Source organism: Solanum pennellii, chromosome 5 (assembly GCF_001406875.1).
Source record: "Solanum pennellii chromosome 5, SPENNV200".
NCBI lineage: Eukaryota > Viridiplantae > Streptophyta > Magnoliopsida > Solanales > Solanaceae > Solanum > Solanum pennellii.
In genome coordinates this window covers 68,428,884-68,442,547 of record NC_028641.1, presented here as the reverse complement: position 1 = coordinate 68,442,547, position 13,664 = coordinate 68,428,884, and the positions used below count along the sequence as shown (strand labels likewise).

The 13,664-nt window shown below is 28.6% G+C and overlaps 1 long non-coding RNA gene across 2 annotated transcripts; it reads left to right on the top strand.

Annotated features, from left to right (window-relative positions):
• The first annotated feature begins 11,035 nt into the window (after positions 1–11,035).
• On the top strand, positions 11,036–12,169 carry LOC107020164. 2 transcript variants are annotated; one of them, XR_001456805.2, is made up of 3 exons: positions 11,036–11,171; positions 11,250–11,332; positions 11,825–12,169. It is a non-coding gene; the product is annotated as an uncharacterized LOC107020164 (long non-coding RNA). The 2 variants fall into 2 exon arrangements; XR_003578667.1 differs by lacking the exon at positions 11,825–12,169 and having other exon boundaries at positions 11,250–11,740.
• Positions 12,170–13,664: the final 1,495 nt, after the last annotated feature.

Genomic DNA, 13,664 nt, shown 5'->3' with positions numbered 1-13,664 from the left:
TTGATTGTAAAAAAATGTTTGGAAGAAAATAGTACTTTTTTTTTAATCATGTGGTATGACTTACAACAAAATAATGATAAAATGCTTATAGTGTCATGACTCAAATTCACAAGTCATGATGACATCTATGTTCCCAATCAACTCAACATATTTTACCAATTTTAAATAACTAATGAGGTTAAAAGGTAAACAACAAGTAAAAATCTCCAATAATAAGTTCTTTATAAATATGAATTGCGGAAAGCTAAAATACAACCAAAGAATTGGTGTCATAAGTACAAGTGCTTCTAAATATGACGCAAGACTAAAACTAAAATGACAAATTCAAACATGATATCTGTCTTAATACTAAAACAACTGAATAAATAAAAGATAGAGGGAAATGTGGGCCATAGAACAACCAAGCGGCTCACCACAACTCAAAGATAATCCAAGCTCGGACTCAAAAAGTTCCACGAGATGTGCTTGTACTCGAAATCGAATATGCACCACAAAGTGTGCAACAAGTATAGTATGAGTACGAAACCACGTGTACCTAGTATATCTCATAGCGACGTGAGTTTATATAAGAAAATCAGTCATTTACTTATACAAGTTTATATTATACTTACCTGTCAAGTATCATCAAACAAGGATAATCTAACTTCATGTAATGTACAACCACCAATAAAGCACGTAATCAATAATAATAAATGATGTAATGTAATGTGATATCATGAAATGATATACCTCAGATACCAAGCACTCTCTCAGTCTTATATATATGATACTCGGAAATACATCGAGAGTTCATGACCCATCGAGATGTTAGATATGACTCATATGAGTAGATGTGATGAGCTTATGGACATCCCAAACAGTTCTGGAGATATTGTGTCATTAAAGTTTATCCATTTATGGTACATCTCTCATCTTAAAAATTCGAGTTTCGATATTAAGGAATATGTTGAAGAAATGACTAAAGAAGATAAGCTTGAGGTATGCTTCGATGGTATGGTTTAGAGAATGTGAGTATGAATATGGATTCATCAACTTCTTTCCTTTTAGAAATATTATACTTTTTCCAATATTACTCTTCACTTATACAATATATATTATTTGCCGAGAGATCACATCAACCTGTATAGTCTTCAAATGATGAACCAATCCTAGAGACATGAATATCTTCTTTGAACGCGGTTTTCTATATCCATTTCTTTTATTCAAAAAAAAAAATAAAATCTATCAGTACTTGTGTGTTCTTTTAATGAATGAGATATAGTATGTATGTGTGCTTTCATTACCATGAGATGTGATTGATGTGTATCCTTAGGAGGAGAGGAAGGGAAGGTTGTGTATGAGACATGAGAGTTGAGTGGTGGGTGGGTGGGGCTACGCTGGTGAGGGTGATGATGAGTTGTATTGAGAGTGGAAAGAACACACTTAATAAGTCCATTAAGTTGTCTCAATTCATCCTCCTTATGTATCACAAACAGTCATTCAATACTTATTGCATGACACATAAATTTTAAAAATTGTTTAGATGATATTTTGTTAGTTAATGTCATGTCAAAAGCTTATATTAAATACTTAACGTAATAAACTATTGGTGTGTAAATTACTTTTCATGCCATTATAGGGGTATCTTATGTCTTTTATCCCTTGACTAAACAATATAAGATGATAATATTGATGGGTAACTTTTGACCATTGAAATTAAAAGGATAATATAAAAAGATGACTTTAGTCTAAAAGTAGTCTTGTGAGTTGTCTTTTTATATTGTCCAATTCTCAATGTCTAACTCCAGTACCAATAATACTCCAATTCTCAATTCCTTTTAAGCACTACTCATACACAAAATTTTGAAATACATTAATTTATTAAAATATTTGATTGGTCACTTTTTTCCTTTAAAAAAATTTGAGTTTTTGATTTATAAAAATAAGAAAAATGACTTTTCTAATAAAAGTAGGAGATATAAATTTCACAAGTGACATTTTAAAAGACTATTTATCTTGTAATAGAGGAAGTAACACATGACTGCTCAAACCAAATAAAAATCATAAAATTGCATGTTTTGACTTTTAAACGGGTTGGTCTTTAACTTTTCTCTTTTAACTACCAAATTTATAACTAATAAGATATTAGTTTTTTTAGCAACCGAAATCATTTCCTGACGTGATTATAAAATATTATGATATGAAAATATAAATTTATTCACCTAAATAAAGGAAAAGGGTAAAAAAATGTCCTTAAACTATGTGAAATGAATAAAAAATGTTCTTGTCGTCAATACTTTCATCCAAAAATGCCCTTATTGTTATTTAATGGATCAAAAATGCCTATTTTCTAAATAAATATATTATTTATTTTCTTTTTAACACGTCCTTTTTCTAATATAATATTTAAAATTAGCAAATGATTATCATACTTTAATTTTTTTTAAATATTTTTTTTCTTATTTCATTATAATTAAATTTTATCATTCTATAAATGAAAATTAATGATGATTATACTATGATCTTATATATGTGACATATATTATCTTTCGCAAGGGACATGAATTTATTCTATTTTAATTGATAAAATGAAATTAAGAAAGAAGCTTTGTTTCCTATATTTTTATTGTTAAAGTGATTTTAAAAGAAAGAAAACAAGAATTTGGCTCTTTTAATATATTTTTATTAGGAATAACATGTGTTTTAAGAAGAAAAGAACTAATATATTTATTTGGAAAAAGACATTTTTGATCTATTCAGTAATTATAGGGGCATTTTTGGATCAAAGTATTAACTGCATGGGTATTTTTGAACCAAAGTATTGACACGTGCATTTTTGAGCCAACCTTTAAACAAAAGATATTTTTATTCATTTTACATAGTCTAAAGGGCATTTTAACCCTTTTTCAAAAAATCATATTGTATTATATTATAAGTGGGAAACCTCCAAATCAAGAGTTAAATTGTGAAAATGTGATATTGTCGTAATATTGATGAACAAAAGTGTAAATACACATTAATTATTAATAAATATTATCATATTCTATTAAACACTATTCTTATATATTTGTGGACAATAATAACAATAATAATAATAATAATATTCTAAAATGGAAAATCACATAATTTACTTCAACGTATCAGAAGTTAAAACATAACTTATGACATGAATTAATATAAAAACAATGAATATTTGTATTATTAATGACAGAAGAAAATTAGAAGTTTTACAATATTCTAAACTGGAAACTCCATAATATTACTTTATGTTTCTGGAAGTTAAACACAACTTATGACATGAATTAATATAAATACAATGATATTTGTATTATTAAAAGATAGAAGAAAATCAAAAGTTTTGAAGTATTTAAAACAATCTCTTCAGATACTCCTACCGTGCAAAACTATAAAAAAAAAATCAATGAATTGTATTCATAAATTATCTTAAATACTATGTAATAACTACAATAAACATCGTTGCAGATCTTTTGATTTATTCCATCATAATTAGCAGAAATTAATGATGAATTTTCTACGTGATAAATTAAATTTATCTTATGTAAATGGACATTTAGCATATAGCTAATTCTCACAATTTGGATGAAACAATATATTATATCCTAGGTCTAAACTTACCAGGTACGTAACAAAAATGTCTTTCATGTTAAAATATGAGTCATTTAGTTATTATTTCAAAAAATAATTGTGTTTTTTATGTTGTGCTCCTCACGTGTATGAATGAAAGAATAAGATAATTTTGTTTGGAATGCTGAGAATATTGTCGTCATATATATATATATATATATATATATATATATATATATATATATATATTCTCAAACTTTTGGTATCTTAGTAATACTCAATAGTGTAGCAATATTTATCGTCTTCTTATTTAGCTATCTCTAGGAGGTAAGCGTATATACCCTAACAGTTTCCCACTTAGACTCTAAACTATACATTTACAACTTTCACAAGCATTCATTTATTTCTTACTAGTTCTGGATACGTGCATTGCACTATATCCATACTAATCCTTCACATGAACAATTAAATTATAATTCAATTTTTTGACAACCCATAAATTGTAAAGACTTGATTATTATGTAGTTGAAATAAAACAAAATAATGTCATATCACTAAATTATTGAACAATTATAAAGGAGGTGAGAATTGTCGCATGCTTTTAATCTTGTATTGGATAGAAGAAGAGGTTAAAATATGTGAAGATAAAATGTTCTTAGTCTAATAGGAATTTTAATTATGTATTAGAGATCCAAAATCAATAGATGACTCTTCTCGTTCCTTTATGACTTATTTGCATATCGTAAATTAAATATTAATGAATTGATTCCCCTTTTAAAGGTATCCAACATAGAGAAGCCAAAATGCAAATTATAGGGGCAAGATTATTTCTAGGAAATGATTATTATCAACAAATTAGAGATATTATCAAAGAAAACAAAGTCATGAAGTTTCGACATTCATGATTACTTTGAAATATGTACATAGTGATATCTGCAAGATTCCTACACAATTATACTTTGAGATGTAATGATAAGTGGGAAAAAAATCAAGAGAAGTTATATACACAAATACAATTTAAGAAATTAATGGAACCAACTTTTCTTAATCATGTGTTTAGACAAAGTATTCTAACAATTTTCAAGATTAAATAGCTAAGTGGGAGATTGTTAGGGTATATATTATTAACCATCCATTTAGATATAGTACATTATAACAATTGTGATGATTAAAAGTCTACATATGAAGATTGTTGGGATATATGTTATTAACCAAATGTTAAGATATAATACTTATTATAGAATAAATATTTATTCAGTTTTAGTAGATCATATATTCGTTTATGGTGTATGTCTACTTATAAAATAGATGATTTAGTATGTAGAGTGTTAGCTTATACACAAAGGATTAAATCATCGGTTCTTATAAGTAAAAAGTTTTTTTCACAATCTAGGATGAAAATTAGACATGTCATCTGTGATTGTAGCACAATATAATATGTACTTTATCTTGATTATGGAAACCATATAATTCCAACTTCTTTTGCTAGTGCATTTTGTATGTATTGAATATAACGGAGAAGAGATAGTTGTTTTAGACCGGCTGACAAAAACATATTCTCTAAAATATTAAATGTATTATATTCTTAATCCTGATATAACTATTATGATTTGTATATATTAATTATCGTTTTAATTTCTTAAAAGGTGAGATTCTGAGATAGATCAATATGCCTGATAGATTGGATGATAATAATATACATTGCTGAAATAATAAGTTAGTTGGTAGAAGACATGTCTCGTTATATAGATTGATTGATATGCCTTTTTGAGATACTTATAAGATTTCATCCTTTCAAACCTTGCAAGTGGATTTATGAATGCGACACATAAAATAAGTTAATGTGCTTTATAGAAAATTAATCATTAAATCAAATTTGTCAGTAATTTAATATATTGGTTAGTATATGTAATCTTAACATGGAGAATTACATAAGTGTTTAATAGAAAATTTTAAAATTCCTCTAGAGGAGTGCAATTAAGAATTTCTATAAAATGATTTGTAATTTACTATGATAAGAATAATTCAAATTAATTATTCGATATTATTTTCAAAACTAGTTATCCTAGGGCTATAAACATTTTGTTTTGTATTGCCCAAGGTTGGGATGTGACCGAAACTAATTGCAATGGCCCACCCGTCAACATAGGTGGAGAAAGTATATTTCTAATAAGAAAAACTTGTCCTTGAAATCATGTATCAATGGAAATATCTAAACACTTTGGCTGAAATTTTTAAAGTTTAGAAACTACTGCCATTGATTCACCTTTGAACTTTTTGTATCTTGGAGTTTTGCAGAACTTACAATATTTCAATAAATCATACAATAATATTGACATGCAAGCATTTTTTGTATTCAAGTCCGTTATCTTTCAAAAAAAAAAGTCATCATTAAAGGAGGGGAATTTATAAAGTTGCATTCAATATTTACTAATGAGCACCAACTAAATTCAAATGACAGGTATCAAATACATAAAAAAGTCATTAATTACTATTATAATGTCACGACCTAGACCGTTGTAATTGACACCCACACTACAACTCGGTGGGAGAACCACTACTAGCAACCAACTAAAGAAAAAAATCTAAAACTAAGATTTTTAAGTTACGGAAGTAAGTTAAATAGCTTAAGACAAGGTTTCATTACTAAATAAGGATGAAATAACGAACTAACAATGCAGAAAAATAAACCTAGAATCGGAAAGTCAATGTACGAAAACTATAACGATATTCAACTAACAGAATCTATAATCAACTAAATAGTAACTAAAACAATATCGAAGTCCCAAATGGTGGACATAGACCAAGGAGAGTTCCTTGGCAGCCCGAACGTTGTGGCTCACCCTTGAACTCGGAGCGATCAATGATCTACTATGCTAGGTCTTTCAACAGTCGAGTGAAGATGTCCTGTACTCAACAAAAATAAGACCAAGTGCAGAATCAATACACAATCATAGTGTACTGGTATGATCACACGACTATCCCACTAGTGCAACATAAATAAGTCAATACAATAACACTATTCACATGCTTTCACGTAGTTGGTCCTCTCACGGAACTCAAAGTCAACTTGTTGGCTTGCCGGCACAATCCGATCAAATTTTATGTCGGAACGTGGCAATCTGATCCTCAATCACACACCACAATCACAATTACAAGTACATCTTTAATGATCATTCACTAGTTCATGATTTCATGGTAATGACAATCACACATCACATTTTCTATGATCAATATTGCAACATGCATAAATAAACAAGTATCTTAATGAAGGAAGACAAACATATACCACACATCATAGAATCACAACTATCACCTACCTAAAAACAAGCTTGAAACCTAAACAACTTGATCCTTCCATTTCCGAATTTGTTCCTCTTGTTCGTGGCCTAAAATCAACCATTTATATACGAAAATCAATAAGAAAACACTAAATTCTCGGAAAATTCACAATCTATGAACCCTAGTTCAAAATCCATGACTCCAACTAGTCAATTAGGGTTAATTCCACCAGAGGATTCTTCAATAATTCCTTTCCTATTAATATTAACCCATTATAAAATGTTTATAAAATGTTCTACGGATCGAAAAATAAGTTAGGGGAGTGAAAATCTTACTTCTAGCTTCAAGAATGGTGGAAAGCGAGTTAGAATAGCCCAGGGGTCGGTTCTTAGCCCAAAAAGTCGTAAAATACAATATAAGGTTGTATAAGGGTTTTATTTACGAATTTTAAATCCATCATCCCGCTACAACGACACTAATTCCGCTTTAGCGGCGTCGCTGCAGCGATACTAATCCCACTGCAGCAGCACAAAGTGAACCAGTGAGCTTCTCTTGAAAAATCTCAAAATCTTTTCATTCCATCCCCACTTCGCCCGCTACAACGACATCACTTCCGCTATAGCAGCTATAGTGACACGAAACGAGGCAGTGAGATCCTTAAGAGAATTTCACTTGTCCCTTTTTACAAACCCTCTGAACTCATTACCTCAGAAAATGCCCTAAACGCCAAAATAAATTCCCGATGATCTACTTATCCGAATTCAATTTCGTAAAGCCGCACGAATTTGTAAATGAATTATCTAACCTATTATGTAATCAAATCCATATTTAATCTGTCTGTTTGCTACCGAATTTCCTGGCACCGTGATAATTCTAAATTCCTCCAAATCTGGACAAAGTTGTGAAAGTCTTAGTACTATGAAAATGTTTCTGTAGTCTCAATTTTTTCCCATTAGCATTTCTATAACGACGAAACTCAATCGTTATATATATGTAAAAACTTATGGTTCAAACAAGTGCTTCAAGATTAGGTGAAAAGAGATAAATAAAGAAAAAACGAGACCATTCATTAATGTAGATGAAAACGCAAGGACGCAAGGAATCAACTTTTTCATAATGTTTGATAACTTAGTACAAGATTTTATCAACATCATAAAACCTTTGTGTATATATTTTTGTAAGATAATTGATCATTAGGTTTTATTATTTCTATATGTTATTTTTAAAAGAAAAGATATAAAGTAACCATTGAAGTTGTTCAGAATTTTTAAAAAGACACTTTAACTTTATAATTGTCATATTACCCCACTAAACAATTATGAACCGGTATTATTATACCATTATTTGATCAGCCCCAAATTTAAGAAGTAAGTGTGTTCAAACACCAATCAATACATGACACATGTTAATTCAATTAAAAATGTATTTTTTTTCATTTTAAGTTTTTCCTTTATTTTTTTCTTTATTTCTCTCTCTCTCTCTCTCTCACTTTTTGAATTTTGAATTTTGATTTATCTTAAATTTCATTTCATCTTTCACCTCTCTCCATTTTTTTTTCTTCACCTCCCACCCCCTATGTCAAATTGAATCTCACTCCATTTTTTTTCTTTTCTTTTTCTTCTTCTTCTTCTCCGGTCAGATTCTATTCATACTATTATTTAGACTTTACTAAATTATTGATAACAAAATTAATTATTTTTCTAAAAAAATTTAAAATTTTGAAGTATCATCAACTACTCATTTTCATATAAATCCAAAATTAGAAATCATAATTTTAAAAAGAATAAATTAATTCCCAAAAATTGAAAGATCTAAATTGAAATCGGATAAAACAAAAACTATATGATACTTCCTTATCATCTCATTAGTTTATCTCATTTTTATATAATTTCACAACTAGAAATGATAATTTTGAAAGAATCGTCCAAAGTTTGAAAAAGTTTAATTGAAATTTGGATAAAAAACTAAATAATTCCTACTTATCATCTTGAAATCTAATGTGCTTATCAAATTGTTCGAATGTAATAAAATGTGCAAGTAGGACATCGTCGTGTTAAGACTCATATAATTACGACGAGTAGAGTTGTAAGGTGTTACATGTGTTCCTACATTATTTTTCTATACATGTTATAGAAAACTCATAATTCACTTGATCGGTGCAATTAAAATGCAATATTAATTTTCAATAAGTTGTATCTGAATTGTATATTGAACCGTTGGTGTTATATGACAATATTCATATCAGAAATTTCTATTTTTGTTATATAATTTAATTTAATTTAATTTTTATATTTTTAGATAATTTTGATAGAGCTTAATGACCCTTTATAAAAAAATGAGAAATTTTTCAAAATGTCAATATTTTCACATTTAATAGCATCCATTGTCAACACTTTTAATATTTAGTAAAAATGTCAAATATTTAGTTTATTATGTATCTTGTTTAAATTTTATTTAAAGAATATAATTGTTAACTAACAAAAAGGAGAAATTTAAGGGAGAGAATTTTTTTAAATAGGAACAATTGCTTAAAAGTCTCATCAGTTACAAAAATTCCGAAGTAAGCACAAATTCAAAAAAATAAACACAAAGAACTCATCCCACATGTTCATCAAATTTTTAGTATCGATTTTTAAATTTTTATTGATAATATTCAATATATGTTGAAATGAATTTGATTAAATCGCGTTTTTAAAATTTGTATTTTTTTAGAATATTGTATCAACCTCAACAGATTGTAGTATTTTCATTATGTATGCTATTCTTTTTCTAGAATCATGTATCTTTCTTTAATCGTATTCATATGTAATGACTAGATTATATTGGAATACAATTCGTAATTTTTTTGTAATACAAATAAAAAAATATATATATTTGGCAGTTATGTAATACAATTTTGATCACTAGGATACAATTTTAGTTTGCAAGTAAAATACCAATTCTAATTTAAATGATAAAGTGAGCACATAAAATACAAAATTTGTTGATATACAATTATGATGAAAACATAAAAAAAAAAAAGAAATACAAACTTTTTGTCATTGAAATTGAGACTATAATACGAAATGAGCACAATAAATACTCACATCAGTTGGAATAAAAAATTGACTTTGTTGGTATATCATTATGATGAACACAAAAAATACAAACTTTTCTGAATACAATGTGAGAATTAAATACAAAATGATCACAGAAAAATACTCACCACAATTTGGTATTCAATTTTAATTTGAATTGTAAAGTGAACACATAAAATATAAAAGTTGTTGGTATACAATTATGATGAAAACATAATGAAAAAGAAATACAAACTTTTTGTCATTGAAAATTAAGATTGAAATACAAAATGAGCACAATAAATACTCACTTAAGTTGAAATACAAATGTGACTTTGTTGGTATACCATTATGATGAATATAAAATTAAAAAAAATAGTTTTTATTTGCATACAAAGTGATATTGAAATGTAAATAAACAAATTAAAATATAAAATTATCGTCAGTTGTGTTCTAAGTTTCAATTATGATATTTGAAAAATAGAACATTGTTGATTAAGTTGAATACCTCTAGTAATTCTAATAGATTCTGCCATTGGAGAGTGATCTAGAGTTTATCAAACCGAAAAAGTGATTTCAACTACAAACAATAATTTTGAACGATTTACACAAAAATAAAATCATAAAACAAGTATTAAAAGACGGATAAAGACTCATATTTTAATAAAAGAGATTGTGTGAATATCTTTATAAATATATTTTTCTGGAAAAAAGAAGAAGAAGAAGAAGAGAGGCAGATTTTGAAATGGAGAAGAATTGGAAGATGAAAATATGAGAGAGAGAAAATACTTCATTTTTTTAAATACATGTGAGAGAGGATTAATTGGAAAATTTGTAATTAAAATGAGTTAAATAGGAAGTAAATTAAAATACACAATCCTTTCTAAAATAATGACATTTTTTACATTTTTACTAATATTTATAAAGTATGGAGGTTTTTACTAATTAAGTTAAGTTATTTGACTAGTTTACTAATTTTTCCTAAAAAAATTATGCAAAAAATGGATAAACAAGCCCAAATGAATTAAACAAAAAGCAACAGAAAAGTATCTAGGCCCAGTCCATTAAGAGAACTGGCTAGGGCTTTATAGATTTTTCTTACAAAGAATTTTATCTTTCTTATCCTCCTACTGTCTTCTCATACTTTTTCCATTCCTTGTCTCCTCCTCCATCTCTACAAACTAATAGATCCCTAGTTTTCCATTTCTTTTGGTTGTGGGTGATTCACACCTACCTCTGTTATCTTCTCTTCTTTCTCTGCTCACAGAAGTAATTAGCTACCTCCATTTATAATCTTATTTCCTTCAAGTTCTATCATTATTTAATCTTATTTTTTTCATTTTGTAGAGGTATCTTTCAATGGATGCAGTGGATTCGAAGATAATTTTGAAAGAGGTACCAAATCATGAGTGTTATTTAAGACATCCTCTGTAAGATCCTCTCCTTCATTTCTACATTTGCTTCTATTTGTTTCCTCCTCTTTGATGTATCTTTGATTTTTCAGATAAATCAGAGATTGAGATATCCAAATGCTTTTGATCTCTTAATCAAAGGCTTTCTTTTCCATCCCAATAATATGTATTGCTAATATTAAATTTAAGGAATATAATATTAGTGTTTATTAATCGATTATGTTAATTTTATCCATATTAGACTCTATATAATGACAGGGAACTATACACTACACTTTGGATTTCTAATCTAATTTGAAATAATTTTTGAAATAACAATGTGGCCTAGATGCAAAAGGCTCTCAAGGCTTTAGATGTGTCCATAATTCCTCATAATGTATCTTGTCTGTATCGTGGAACATCCACAATATGGCATTTAATTTTTTATTCCTATGATGATTTTAATATATTGAAATATTATTTACAACTTCAATAATAATATATCTTTGTGCTTATTTGCGTCTATTGTAGATGCAAGTATATGGCAATCCAAGACTTGAACCAAACAAGAATTACTTGGTGTTACAGATAACGTAATTTATATTCTTATATAATTTGAGTGTTTTTGTGATTTTATACTAGATATCACGATTCAATCTATTATCTTTGTAAAAGACTCTATTTCCCCAACCCCTTTCCCGCTTCTTAGCTTTGTATGACATTTCAAGAGTATAATGTGTCTATTATTGAAAACTTAAAGATGATTTAGTGAATTTGTAAAAGGGAGATTGACAATCAAGATGCAACCTAATTAGTTGTCTAGATAGTGTTGCATCATTTATTTTTTATATTTTTATATGTCTTTGTCCCTCATTTTATCAGTTATTTTTATTAGTATTTTTTTCTAAATTTAAATTTCTAGTTTATGTATAGTTTCATACACTTTGTAGGATATTAGAAATTATTGCGAAGAGTTCAATATGTTCATCTAGCTTAAGCTTATGGTTCCCCGTCTGACACTCACTTACTTTTTATTCTAGATAAGCAAACCTGTAGGATTCATAAATCCAATTAGTTCTTCCAAGAGACACATGCAAATTTCAGAAAAAAGATCTTCAATTTCCTTTTCTCATTCTTCTTTCTTTAGAGGAAGAGGTTCCTCTTCTTCAAACAAGAATATTAAGTGAAGTGTTTCTTTGATAGAAACATGTTCATTCTCTTATGGAGGAGTGAGTTTATTATAATCATCGCAGTCCTCTTCAGAGGAGGATTTAAACTCCTCTAATCTCCTCATCTGACTCCGCTTCATCAAATTCCTCCTTATTAGACTCCTCATTCTAATTTTTAGACTTGTCCATAGAGCATGGCCAAAGATGATCTGTTCGGTCTTTGTTGTGGTTTTCACCCTCAACAAAAAGGTGAGGTACAATTACGACATAATGATCATTCTCCTTTTCCAAACTATCATATATTTCCTCACAAGTTCATGGAATGAAATTCCTCCTCTTGTTACCTCTAGAAGGCTCCATCATTCTTCTTTTCCTTCCAACCTCTCCAATATTCTCAACAACTTCACAGTTTCCTTTGGACTCCTCGTAATCACTTAGAAGAAGTTGAACTTTTGTTGTTTTCACTCTGAACAGTAAGTGGAGGACTCCCCAATGGGATATCCCCAACAAAAGTCCATTTCTCGTGACTCCCATCGTCCACCCATATTTCACACCCACATTCACAAGTTGTGTCTCCAATTCTGTAATGGGACTCTTGCAATTTCGACACAACCATTTTGAAACAAAGTCATCTCCTAAATCCATAAATATGCACCTGAGTCAAATTGCATAATCATTAGTACACTAAAAATTGATCACAAAATAATTAAGTTCATTATTGACTTCCAAAATAAAAAAATATTTGTCATTTTGGAAGTCTAAGACAAACTTAATTATTTTCTCATCAATTATTAGTGTACTAATGATTGTGTAATTTGACTTAGGTGCATATTATGGATTTAGGAGATGACTTTGTTTCAAAATGGTTGTGTCGAAATTGTAAGTGTCCCATTACAGAATTGGATACACAACTTGTGAATGTGGGTGTGAAATATGGGTGGACGATGGGACTCACGAGAAATGGACTTTCATATGGAAATCCCATTGGGGAGTCGTCCTCTTATTATTGAGGGTGAAAAGAACAAAGTCCTGATTCTTCTTAGTGATGCAAGGAGTCTGAAGAGGACTGTGAAGTTGTTGAGAATATTGGAGAGGTAGGAAGATAAAGAAGAATGGTGGAGCCTTCTAGAGGTGACAAGTGGAGAAAGTTTATTCCAGGAACTTATCAGCAAATATCTGATAATTTGGAGGATGAGAGTGAC